This window comes from Thalassophryne amazonica, chromosome 8 (genome assembly GCF_902500255.1).
Source record: "Thalassophryne amazonica chromosome 8, fThaAma1.1, whole genome shotgun sequence".
In the NCBI taxonomy this organism is placed as follows: domain Eukaryota; kingdom Metazoa; phylum Chordata; class Actinopteri; order Batrachoidiformes; family Batrachoididae; genus Thalassophryne; species Thalassophryne amazonica.
The window spans coordinates 10274790-10289162 of NC_047110.1; the positions used below are offsets into that span (position 1 = coordinate 10274790).

Below are 14373 nucleotides of genomic sequence, written 5' to 3' on the forward strand. Positions count from 1 at the left end.
TATTATTTTCCTTTTGAACTTTTCTCCATGTCGAGCTCCCTGTATGTGGGTCCATAGCCTAAAACAGTTCAGTTCCACCTGAACCCCTAACCTTAACACTCAAGTCTTCTTGAATATGATGCCACAAGCTTGGTGCACTTATCTTTGGGCAGTTTGCCCAGTCCTCTTTGCAGCACCTCTCAAGCTCCATGAGGTTGGATGGGGAGCGTCGGTGCACAGCCATTTTCAGATCTCTCCAGAGATGCTCAATCAGATTCAGGTCTGGGCTCTGGCTGGGCCACTCAAGGACATTCATAGAGTTGTCCTGAAGCCACTCCTTTGATATCTTGGCTGTGTGCTTTTCGTCACTGTACTGCTGAAAGATGAACCGTCACCCCTGTCTGAGGTCAGGAGCGCTCTGGAGCAGGTTTTTATCCAGGATGTCTTTGTACATTGCTGCATTCATCTTTCCCTCAATCCTGACTAGTCTCCCAGTTCCTGCCTCTGAAAAACATCCCCACATCATGATGCTGACACCACCATGTTTCACTGTAGGGATGATGCTTGGGTTCCTCCAAATAAGACACCTGGCATTCACACCAAAGAGTTCAATCTTTGTCTCATCAGACCAGAGAATTTTGTTTTTCATGGTGTGAGAGTCCTTCAGGTACCATTTGACAAACTCCAGGTGGGCTACCATGCGCCTTTTACTAAGGAGTGGCTTCCATCTGATCACTACCATACAGTCCTGATTGGTGAATTGCTGCAGAGATGGTTGTCCTTCTGGAAGGTTCTCCTCTTTCCACAGAGGAATGCTGGAGCTCTGACAGAGTGGCCACTGGGTTCTTGGTCACCTCTATAACTAAGGCCCTTCTCCCTGATGGCTCAGTTTAGAAAGGTGGTCAGTACTAGGAAGAGTCCTGGTGATTCAGAACTTCTTCCATTTACAGATGATGGAGTCCACTGTACTCATTGGAACCTTCAAAGCAGCAGAAATGTTTCTGGACCCTTCCCCCGATTTGTGCCTCGAGACAATCCTGTCTCAGAGGTCTACAGACAATTCCTTTGACTTCATGCTTGGTTTGTTCTGTGACATGCACTGTCAACTGTGGGACCATATATGTAGACAGGTGTGTGTCTTTCCAAATCATGTCCAATCAACTAAATTTACCCCGCGTGGACTCCAATTAAGCTGTAGAAACATCTCAAACATGATCAGTGGAAACAGGATGCACCTGAGCTCAATTATGAGTTTGATGGCAAAGGATGTGTACATTTGATTTCGTAGTTGTATACTCACACACACACACACACACACACACACACACACACACACACACACACACACACACATACTGTATATATATATATATATATATATATATATATATATATATATATATATATATATATATATATATATATATATATATATATATATATAGTAGTGTTCAGAATAATAGTAGTGCTATGTGACTAAAAAGATTAATCCAGGTTTTGAGTATATTTCTTATTGTTACATGGGAAACAAGGTACCAGTACATTCAGTAGATTCTCACAAATCCAACAAGACCAAGCATTCATGATATGCACACTCTTAGGGCTATGAAATTGGGCTATTAGTAAAAAAAAAAGTAGAAAAGGGGGTGTTCACAGTAATAGTAGCTTCTGCTGTTGACGCTACAAATTCAAAACTATTATGTTCAAACTGCTTTTTTAGCAATCCTGTGAATCACTAAACTAGTATTTAGTTGTGTAACCACAGTTTTTCTTGATTTCTTCACATCTGTGAGGCATGGAGTCAACCAACTTGTGGCAACTTTCAGATGTTATTCCACTCCAAGATTCTTTAACAACATTCCACAATTCATTCACATTTCTTGGTTTTGCTTCAGAAACAGCTTTTTTGATATCACCCCACAAGTTCTCAATTGGATTTAGGTCAGAGGATTGGGCAGGCCACTCCAAAACATTAATTTTGTTGGTTTGGAACCAAGATAGTTTGGGGGTCGTCTCACAAACTGTCTGCAGCCCTTGGACCCAAAAAGAACAATTTTACTCTCATCAGTCCACAAAATATTCCTCCATTTCTCTTTAGGCCAGTTGATGTGTTCTTTGGCAAATTGTAACCTCTTCTGCACGTCTTTTATTTAACAGAGGGACTTTGCGGGCGATTCTTGCAAATAAATTAGCTTCACACAGGCGTCTTCTAACTGTCACAGCACTTACAGATAACTCCAGACTGTCTTTGATCATCCTGGAGCTGATCAATGGATGAGCCTTTGCCATTCTGGTTATTCTTCTATCCATTTTGACGGTTGTTTCCCGTTTTCTTCCACACGTCTCTTTTTTTTTTTTTTTTTTTTTTCCATTTTAAAGCATTGGAGATCATTGTAGATGAACAGCCTATAATTTTTTGCACCTGTGTATAAGTTTTCCCCTCTCCAATCAACTTTTTAATCAAACTACGCTGTTCTTCTGAACAATGTCTTGAACGTCCCATTTTCGTCAGGCTTTCAAAGAAAAAAGCATGTTCAACAGGTTCTGGCTTCATCCTTAAGTAGGGGACACCTGATTCACACCTGTTTGTTGCACAAAATTGACGAACTCACTGACTGAATGCCACACTACTATTATTGTGAACACCCCTTTTTTTATTGGCAGTTTGGTGTAAAAATGGCAATTCATAACAACCACTACTAGAAAGACTTCACTGCTTCACCTCAGGGATGTTTGGAAAGTGCTGTCTGCTGGTGCATTCTCACATTTTGGGGCAGATCCAGTTACTTCCCAGAAAGTGTCTCACTTGAGTCAACTTTGTAAATAGCACAATTTGTGTGCTTGGTGCGCTCTGGCTTTTCAAGGAGAAGATAGTTGACCCTTTGATTATTTTATTCATGTTATGCTCAAACACACCTCATGACTGATGTTGAGAAATAATTCCACCCCTTGCACGCAGCACCATATTTTGTGTTGGCACACCCTACATCCGCTTGTTCCATGATTGTCTACAGACAGCCTCAGGCCCCCATTGTTTCATAAAGAGATTCCTCCAAACTGGTCGTTCAGATCACAGGGAGGAGGTCAACATTGTACCTGCTCACTTTACCATATTTACTGTAACTCATACAAATGACATGACTTATTCTATATAATTTGTGAACTATATCATTGATATGGCATGAATGTGGTGTTATGGTAAAACATAAACATAATTAATTGGTTAAATCTCTTACGATATTTTCTCAGAATATTCTCATATTGACGAGATTGATTCCAGTAGTAAATCTTGATTTTTTTTTTCCTTTAGCTGGTGCCAGAGTGCTGTGCAGAGTGATGGCAGGCAAAATGACTGTTTCCCAGTAAATACTGGTGTCTCTCAGGGGTGTGTTCTGGTTCTTACACTGTTCAATGCCTGTGTGGACTGGGTGTTGGTTGGGTTGTGGAAACCAGAGACATAAGTGCTTTTATCTGAGAAGAACAGTTTACTGACCTTGACTTCGTGGACAATGTTGTGATCTTTGGAAAATCAATTGCAACACCTGACAAGGTGGAATCGGAGTGTCTGGGTTTGCAATTGTCCTGATTCAAGACTAAGATCCAGGCTTTTATTGACTTCCTGGACTCAGCCATCAGAAGTGCATCTATATGCAACCAAAGTGTTGAAACTGCAAAGACATTCACTAATCTCTGCAGCGGCATTCTTGTCCCTGGTTCCTCAGCTTCTGAAATTGGGACACACCTGAGAGGAGACATGATGTCACTGGACAGAGGTGATGCTGTCATATTTACAGGAGAACAATAGTCCAAATATTTGAGGTTCTGGTGAGTCCTGTCTAACTGCCATGTTGTGAGACTGACTGGCAGTGTGCAGGTGCCTCAGTGTTGAGGACCCCAGCAGCTGGAGAAGACCAAGGGGACTCCCACGTTTCACCTTGGCTATAGCAGGAAGATGGTCACCTTGGATAGGTAGGAATAGATCAGTTGTCTTCTGGGCTGGTTGCCATAAAGGAACCCGAAGCAGTTATGTGGTGTGAGAGATAGGATGATGTGGAGGCATGCATGCACATGCTCCCAGACATGAGCTGGACTTATCTGTCACCATTACAATGCCAATAATGCTGTCAACACCACACCAAACATGAAAAGCACTTCTTCTTCTCTTTCTACTTCTTCGTCTGGCTACTCCTGTTTGGGGCTGCCACAGCACATGCCTTCACTCGTATGTCATCTGGACCAATTTTTCCACTGACCATCCTCCTCACTAATCCATTCCACTTCCTGATTACTTTCTTCACATCATAAAAACATGGACAAATCACATGAAAACACCTTATATGCATCTGTCCTGAATTTTTTCACTACTTTTTGTGCATTCACAGACAGAAAAAGTTTTAGAAACAAAATAAAATAACTTGATTGAATTCTGTGAGAATAAAAACATTTGATGTTCCTGAAGACGAAATATAAAAATGCATTTCCTCATGTACTCTAAATAACCAAGCGGCAAATTATCTAAAAAGCCCTACCTCCAGATCTGGTTCATCCACCTCCTCACTCATGTCGCCACGTTCTGTCGTTGAACAACTGGCTGGAGCCGGTGTCCAGCTTAGGCACCAGGTCACTCTGTGGTCTGAGGGACAGCTTCTTTTTGAAGGAGCCGTAGTCTGTACAGTCTGCTCCGGCTCACGCTGTGTGGTAATGAAGGACAGAACAGAATGGCCTCCGCTGACCATGTAGGCATTCTAACCCATAGTGGTCCAAGTTTCCTCTGGGAAGCACCTCCACGACTTGATCATTCTCAAGGTACAATGGAATATCTTCTTTCAGGCAAGTTCAGCAATCCTGTCCTCTATTGTTGTGGACTGAGACCAAGCTTGCACTCATATGGAAGTTCCCAGCGGTGGAGATATTTTGAGCAGCTTTCTCTGGGCTGAGGATGAGAGACTGTCTGGCTTTTCTGGATATCCACAATCGCCAAGGAGCTCCTGAGATGCAGAAATCATGACTGGAGGTGGTGGGCTGGCAGAAAGACTGATGACTTGGCTGTGAGTTTGTGAAGGCAGCAGCTCCAGTAACAGACACATTGTGGAGAGTTCACTGAGAGACGGAGCTGGAGTGTTCTGCGCTGATGTCATCACACGCTTCCTGTCGAAGGAGGAGGGAGGTGAAGTCAGACGCTGGGCCCGTAGCTCTGCGAAGGTGCCAAAAGAAATAGCACTCTCCATTTTGAAGGAAAAGGATTTATTTGCTCGTTTAAGATGCTCCAGCTTGCTGGTGACCACGATACGTGTTTTGGAGGCCAGTATTTTACAGACACATCTGTGTAGTGATAAAATCAATTATAAACTGTGCTTGAAATAATAATTAATCTGGACCAGCCAATCCTGACAGATTATTTTAAAACACCAACACTGAACCACCATAAAACAAGAAATATGAAATTAAAATCCCCCAAGCTCTCAAAGGTATATTTTAATAATAATAGATGATGATGATGAAAGCCTTTCAGAGATTGCAGATACAGTTAACCCAGTGAGCTCACTATTACAAACACCAAACTGACACGATATCTTAAAATAACAGGTATAATATACTCAACAAAAATATAAATGCAACACTTTTGGTTTTGCTCCCATTTTGTATGAGATGAACTCAAAAGATCTAAAACTTTTTCCACATACACAATATCACCATTTCCCTCAAATATTGTTCACAAAAACCAGTCTAAATCTGTAATAGTGAGCACTTCTCCTTTGCTGAGATAATCCATCCCACCTCACAGGTGTGCCATATCAAGATGCTGATTAGACACCATGATTAGTGCACAGGTGTGCCTTAGACTGCCCACAATAAAAGGCCACTCTGAAAGGTGCAGTTTTATCACACAGCACAATGCCACAGATGTCGCAAGATTTGAGGGAGCGTGCAATTGGCATGCTGACAGCAGGAATGTCAACCAGAGCTGTTGCTCGTGTATTGAATGTTCATTTCTCTACATAAGCCGTCTCCAAAGGCGGTTTCAGAGAATTTGGCAGTACATCCAACCAGCCTCACAAACCGCAGACACGGTAACCACACCAGCCCAGGACCCTCCACATCCAGCAGTTTCACCTCCAAGATCGTCTGAGACCAGCCACTCGGACAGCTGCTGAAACAATCGGTTTGCATAACCAAAGAATTTCTGCACAAACTGTCAGAAACCGTTCTCAGGGAAGCTCATCTCATGCTCGTCGTCCTCATCGGGGCTCAACCTGAACTCCAGTTCGTCGTCGTAACCGACTTGAGTGGGCAAATGCTCACATTCGCTGCCATTTGGCACGTTGGAGAGGTGTTCTCTTCACGGATGATGCGAAGGAGATGTGTTGCACTGCATGAGGCAAATGGTGTCACACCAAATACTGACTGGTATCCCCCCCCAATAAAACAAACTGCCCTTTCAGAGTGGCCTTTTATTGTGGGCAGTCTAAGGCACACCTGTGCACTAATCATGGTGTCTAATCAGCATCTTGGTATGGCACACCTGTGAGTTGGATGGATTATCTCAGCAAAGGAGAAGTGCTCACTACACAGATTTCGACTGGTTTGTGAACAATATTTGAGAGAAAGGTGATATTGTGTATGTGGAAAAAGTTTTGATCTTTGAGTTTCATCTCATACAAATGGGAGCAAACCAAAAGTGTTGCGTTTATATTTTTGTGTATTTCTATCTATACAAACACAGATTAAACCTGTGCCACTACTATTTATGTCAGTTGTGTCTAACTGTGATTAGGATGGTTAAATGCTGAGGGCAAATTTTCAATTGTATGTATGTACAATGACAAATAAAGAAATTAATGTTATTACTACATTGATGATACATTAGGGTGAGAATTATGCCTGGGTATTTTCTGTTTGATTCTACCCCCCAGTAATTTACTTAAACCTTAAAAAAACAATACAAAAACAAAAAACTAACAGAAGTTTGAAATGTAGGTCTAAATGCAGATCCAGTTAAGACTCAAGCACAGAGTCTTGTGAATAGTTTTGCATGTCAGTATCTTTGACAGGAGACCAAATTGCAAATAAAATACACACATTGGTTCAAAAACATGACAGTTCAAAGAGCACGTGCCAGTGTGTTGCATGTTACCACATCCATCACCTTACACACCAAAACCATACACCTAAAAACACTAAAAGCAACAACCACTTTGGTAGATAGTCCACATCCATATGACTACTTCGGAATAAATCAGCAACTTCATTTCTGGGAACATCGGCCTACCTTTCTGGTACTAACAAAATCAACAAAACACAAATCCCTTTTGTCCATTATTAAAAAGTTATGATGACAAAGAATCTCAGCCCAACCAACTTAAATGACAAAGTTCACTTTTTTTTTTTTTTACAGAATAATGATTCAATCAAGCTGTGAGTGCCCGTAGTCACCTTTGACAATTGCTTAATTCCAGAGAAATTTCATCTATGAAAACTATGTTTAGGAAGGATAAAAAAATCATGAATAAGTGTCAGGGTGTGAGGTTGCTCTGTTTTGCTTTGTTTGTCTTTATCTGTTTGGTTGCTCTTTGTTTGTCTTTTCCTTTGTGTGTTTCTTTTTCTGTCTCTCTCTTGGTCGTGGGTGTTCTCTGCTTTCTGGGACCATGCCACCAGTCTGGGTTCCTCCCCGCGCACCGCTGTCTATCTGCTGCTAATCACCTGGATGTATATATACTGCTCATTTTGCTTTGTTTCCTCGCCAGATTGATGCACCCTGTGCCTTCTCGCCAGCCCTTGGATTCTGTATTCCTTGTTCTGCCAGCCTCATTGTGTTCTCGAGCTCCAGCCTGTTTATTCCAACCTCGTCTAAGCCTGATGTTTTTGGTACTGTTGCTGAGTTTTTTGGACTGCCTTCCCGTGTACCGACCATTGCTATTTTCTTCACTAAAGTCTTCCAACCAGAGCTACCTGAGTGAGCCTTGCATTTGTGTCCAAACCATACATCCTGTCAGATCAATCTGGCCAACAATAGACGCAGCAGGCTCAGATCCCTTTCAGCTGGCGGTGCGTCATCACAGTCAGCAGCTTGCACAGTAGGAAGACCAACTTGCTGCACTCAGCTCCGGGTTTAGCAAACTCGCTAAAAGCCAGGATGCATTTATGTCTTCCATCACCAAGCAGATGAGTCGGTTACTGACACGACTCAGCCCTCAGGCTTCGTCGGATGCGGCCACTGCTGGTTCCAGTCCACCTCCACCTGCGCCGACAGCCGCCTCACCAGCATCTATATCAGCGCCAGTGGTGTGCAACCAGCTGTCGCAACCGGAACGCTTTTCAGGCGAGACCGGAGACGTCCGACCTTTCATTACGCAGTATGAACTCCACTTTGAACTGATGTCAGCAATGTTTCCAACCTCTAGAGCCAAGATTGCTTATATGATTACTCACCTGACCGGTCGTGCGGCAGTCTCAGCCACCGCTGAGTGGGGTCGCCAGTCACCAGCCTGTGCTTCTCTCTCAGCATTCACCACCGCCCTCGAACAAGTATTCCAGCACACGGCTCCAGGGCGCGAGGCAGCGCACTCGCTCATGAGGCTAAAGCAGGGCAGCTGCCGAGTCACAGATTACACCATTGACTTTTGCATTCTTGCAGCCAAAAGTGAATGGAACCCAGCGGCTCTTCTAGACCTCTTCTTCCAGGGTCTGTCTGCTGACATTCAAGATCAGCTCGTAGCGGATGACTTACCAGAGGACTTGGATAGTCTGATAACGCTGGCCATCCGCACGGACCGTCGTCTGCAGGACCGCCCACGATGAGGAAGCCGCTATCCGGATCAACATGCCGACACGCCTCCTAACCGGCCTCCCTCTTCCTCCCACGCTCGGCTCGACCCTCCACCACACAGTGCTGAGGAACCCATGCAGTTGGGACGCACACATCTTTCCCCAGCGGAGCGACAGCGCCGCTGTGAGGGCGGACTCTGCTATTACTGTGGACAGTCAGGACACTTGATTTCTAATTGTCAAGCCAGGGGTGCTACCATGCGGACAAGATCAGAAGTGCTGGGTGGAGTCTTAATTCCATTTCAACTGTTTCAACTCAGAATATTATTCCAGCCAAATTAAATCTGACCACTCCACTATAACCGTATTGGCTTTTGTTGACTCTGGTTCTGATGCTAATCTAATCTTATCCTCTCTTGGTCAGGTCCCTTCACCTTAAGATGTATAAGGTCTCACGTCCACTGGTGGCACGTGCCGTGGATGGTCATGTTTTGGGCCAAATTACACACCGCACTCAGTCGATTAAAATGATAGTTTCTCACATACACTCTGAATCCATCAGTTTTCATATACTGGATAAAATGACTCACCCAATCATTCTGGGGCACCCCTGGTTACAACGTCATGGGCCCAACTTTGATTGGTAAAGTGTGAAACGTTTCATGGAGTCCGGCATGTAATAATGTATGTCTGAATAACACCATGTGCACTTCTCAGGGGTCCAATCCTGACCTCACTGGAGTTCCTGAATGTTACCATGATGTGGCAGCCGTTTTCAGTAAAGCCAAAGCTAAATCATTACCTCCCACTCGCGACTATGACTGCGCATCAAAGCTCCTCCCGGGGCGTCTCCGCCACGTGAGAAACTCTTTTCTCTTTCAGCCCCTGAGCGTAACGCTATGAACGAGTATATTCAGGAGTCCTTGGAGGCGGGGTTTGATTCGTCCTTCATCATCCCCCGCAGGGGCGGGGTTTTTTTCCTTTGTTGAAAAGAAGGATAAGACACTCCGCCCCTCCATGATTACCGGGGCTTAAATGACATAACAATTAAGAACCGTATACCCCGCTCACCGCTAATCTCCTCCGCCACTGAGTTATTAGAAGGGGCCACAATCTTTACCAAACTGATCTACGAACGCGTACCACCTAGTCAGGATTAACAAGGTGATGAATGGAAGATGGCCTTTAACACCCCCTTGGGACATTATGAATATCTTGTAATGCCATTTGGACTCACAAATGCACCTGCCGTATTCCAGATCTGGTCAATAATGTGCTACGGGATTTTCTTAATAAATGTGTCTTTGTTATTTAGACGACATTCTAATATTTTCCATGCTCTGGCCATGCACACACAACCCTGTCCGTCTGGTATTACCAAACCTTATTACAAACCGAACTTTTTGTAAAGGCAGAAAATGTGAATTTCACAGATCCACGATTTCTTTTCTTGGTTTCGTGATCTCCGAAGGTGAAATTAAAATGGATCCTGCTAAACTGACGGCAGGTTCAGGAGTGGGCAGTTCCCCACATCCCGCAAGGAGGTTCAGCGATTTTTAGGTTTCGCCAACGTACTACGCAAGTTCTCCGGGGTTTTAGTTCCATTGCAGCTCCCCTGCATGCCGTGGACCTCAACCTCCGCTCGTTCGTCTGGTCGCCGGAGGTGTGATGAGGCGTTTAGAGTCCTAAAGAATGGCTTTACTGTGGCCCCCGTGCTGCTTCCTCACCTGACCCCGCTCGCAGTTTGTGGTTTGAAGTTGATGCCATCCAATGTGGGCATGGGGGCGATACTGCACAGTGAAATCCCTCTGACAACCGGCTGCATCCATGTGCCTTTTTGTCAAAGATGGTCCCCAACGGCAACGGAATTACGGCATCGGCGACCGCAAACTGTTAGCGTAAAAGTGGGTTTGGAGGAGAAGGGCGGCACTGGCTAGAGGGGGCACAATACCCGTTCATAAGCCTACACAGACCATAAAAATCTTGAAAACCTCCGCACCGCAAAACGCCTTAACTCCCATCAGGGCCCGTTGGGCACTATTTTTCAGTCGTTTTAATTTCACCCTTGTCCTACTGCCCGGGCTCAAAGAATGGGTAAACCGGACGCTCTATCTCGTCAGGGGGAGCCTGTTGACACATCCTTAGAGCTGGAGTCGATTTTACCCCCCTCCTGTTTTGTGGCCGCCCTTACTTGGGACATCGAGTCTCGTATCAAATCAGCTGTGGGGGATGCGCCCGTTCCCGCTGGGTGTCCACAGGGAAAGCTTTTCGTTCCTCCGGCCCTCAGGGGTGAAACAATTGCGCTGGGTGTCATGAAACCTGTATGTTTTGTCACCCGGGTATTGTTGTCACCCTTGTTCATTGTGCATCGGAGGTTTTGGTGGCCTGGCCTAGTCAAAGATGTCTCAGATATGTGGCTGCCTGTCACTGGTTGCGATGCACAAAAAATCGTTCCAATCAACCGCCCGCTGGCGCCATACAGCCGTTACTTATTCCGGTTCGTCCATGGTCCCACATCGCAATGGATTTTGTGACCGGGTTTCCACCCTCCAGGGGCATACGGTGGTCTTGACTGTCGTTGACCGCTTATTCTAAAATGGTCCATTTTATACCTCTGAGCAAACTTCCGTCGGCTAAAGAAACTGCAGTGGTAATGTGAATCACATCTTCAAGTACACGGGTTGCATCAGGATATTGTGTCAGACCGGAGCCCGCAGCTTCGTGTCCCATTTTTGGAGGGAATTTTGCCGTCTCCTTGGGTCACATCCAGTTTGACCTCGGGCTACCATCCACAGGCTAAGGGCAGGCGGAGCAGTTAACTCGGAGTTGGAAGAAAGGGCTTCGGTTGCATAGCGTTGCCGTCATCCTGCTTCCTGGTCCAATCAAACTCCCTTGGATAGAACTCGCACATAACAGTTTGCCCTCCGCTTCCCACCGGTTTACTCTCCATTCCATGGTGGTCTTTGGTCATCAGCCCGCACTCTTCTCCTCTGTCGACCTTAACTCCCCGGTCCCTTCAGCGCTTAATTGATCCTCCGTTGCCAAAAACCTGGGAGCAGGCACGGAAAATTCTGCTGCAATTCCACGGCATCATATAAAGCCTCCGCTGATAGTAAAAGGCCCAAGGCGTAAGATGGAGCCCGTGGACCTTTTACGATGGTAACAGAAGGTATGGCTATCAACTTGTCACCTTTCCTTAGGGCATGCCCCGGAAATTGGCTTCCAGGTTGTTGGTCCATCCCGATCTCCCCAAGTTATCAATCCTGTCTTGGTTCGTCTTCTTCTTCCCCGGTCCATGCGTGTCCATCCCACGTTTCACGTCAGTTGTGTCAAAACCCATTCAGTCGAGCATTTTGTGCCCTCCGGCCGTTACCCCGCCACCTGCCCGGTGCGTGGATGGTGGCCCTGTTTTTACTGTGCGCCGGCTCCTGGCCTCTTGCCGTCGCGGTGTGCAGTATTTGGTTGATTGGGAGGGGTATGGCCCTGAGGAGCGGTCGTGGGTCCCCTCCCACTTTATTTTGGATCCTGGTCTTGTTTGCGCTTTTCATGCTGCCCACCCTGCCGCGCCTGGGCCACCCGGGGTCGGCCATTGCGGGGGAGGGGGTACTGTCAGGGTGTGAGGTTGCTCTGTTTTGCTTTGTTTTGTCTTTATCTGTTTGGTTGCTCTTCTGTTTGTCTTTTCCTTTGTGTGTCCTTTTCTGTGTCTCTCTTGGTGGTGGGTGTGTCTCTGCTTTCTGGACCATGCCCCCGTTCTGGGCTCCTCCCCGCACACCTGCTGTCTATCTGCTGCTAATCACCTGGATGTATATATACTGCTCATTTTGCTGTTTCCTCGCCAGATTGATGCACCCTGTGCCTTCTCTCCAGCCTTCAATTCTGTATTCCTTGTTCTGCCAGCCTCATTGTGTTCTCGACCTCCAGCCTCTTTATTGCGACCTCGTCTAAGCCTGATGTTTTTGGTACTGTTGCTGAGTTTTTTGGACTGCCTTCCCGTGTACTGACCATTGCTATTTTCTTCACTAAAGTCTTCCAACCAGAGCTACCTGAGTGAGCCTTGCATTTGTGTCCAAACCATACATCCTGTCAATAAGGGAGCAAAGAGAAGGTGCCTGTGTCTGGCATTGCTGCTGCTCCCGTGTGTCTGTCCATCACTGTGGAGTTTATGTTATCTGTGCTTTATATTTCATACCTAAACCGTTTTCTGGTGAATGATCAGCACATGCTGATTCATAATCAACATCAAATAGAGAAGTTTCACTTTACCCTGAACAAGTACAGATATGCTTTTCTACGGCCATTTGTGTGGACTCCAAATGGGATTGTTTATCTACTGTTGGTTAGTAGATGGTTCATCTAAAGCCAAACAACAGCAATAGTTCCCCAATCCTAACCTGGAACTTGCACAAGGTCAGAGCAAGGTATATTTCACAGTAGCTTGATCTTGATCCATTTAGACCTTCTGAAATTCTTGAATACACTAGCTTTCAGAGACTCTTCCTCATGGTGGCCAAATTTTGAACTGAAATGTGCCCAGCATCAAACTTGTTCAAGGACTTAGGAGGTGACCTTGTGTACCAACTTGAACATTGATAGACAAAGTCTTTGTCAAGATACTGCACATTCATATTTTGTTAGACTTGGTCCCCTGGTGGCCTCAATTAGTCAACATGCCCAAAGTCAAACTTGCCCGCGGTCTTACTGAGGTGATCTTATGTTCCATGTTTCATCTAAAGCATAAGTCATTGTCAACACATGGCATACGCATAAACCACGTGCACATGTAAGCACAGACAGATGCACACAGAGTCCAGCAGTTCCCAGTTAAGGAATCATGGGAAAATGTCTGATGTTCAATGAAATTTAATTCAGGTCTGTGGATGCAAACTTGCAGTGGAATTCTGATACCTGCTTGATGATGACATTATGATTAATGGTGGATGGTTTCCATGAGCCTTAGTGTTATACACAGTGTTAGATTTTCTAGCCAAACAATAGTCCACTACACTCCTGTCCGTGTTGGCTGATCATTTGTTTTTTCACATTCTTTTATGACCTGATTTAGTGGAATGTTGACTGGGCAGCTGTGCCCACTGCTTTAGGCTTCAACACTCCTAACAAGGTGTCCTGGTTAACATTTGCTTTATTTCTAATAGGTCACTTTTTATCAGTGACTTGTACACTATACCATGGGTTAAAGCAATAAATTTTCATCTGACTGAAATTTTTTTCCTGGCAAAAATCAATGCCAGCAATTCCCTAAAATGTGGCGTAGTGGGGGCACACACTCTTTTTTCCTCAATAAATACAATAAACACATTATACAGTATACAAATCTATTCTAAATAGCCTCTAAGGAGAGAGAGACAAAGCATAAAAAGAATGCAAAACCTGAACATAAAGGTACATAAAAGGTGGTGGGGGGCGGGGTTGTAGTCTGATTCTGGGGGGCTGGGGGTGCTCCATCAGAACATTTTTTTAAAGACCAAGTCAAATTTTGTGTATTCTGGTGAATTTTAATGGGTATGACGCCCTCTGAATCAAATAAAACTCACTTAAATATGTGAAGTAAAAACATAGTATTGATTATGGGGGGTCTGGGTGATCTCCCCCACAAATTTTTTTAAAAGA

General features: G+C 45.0%; 1 pseudogene; it reads right to left on the reverse strand.

Annotated features, from left to right (window-relative positions):
* The window catches only part of LOC117515419, a 279907-nt pseudogene that overhangs the window by 112129 nt on the left and 153405 nt on the right, over positions 1–14373 (reverse strand).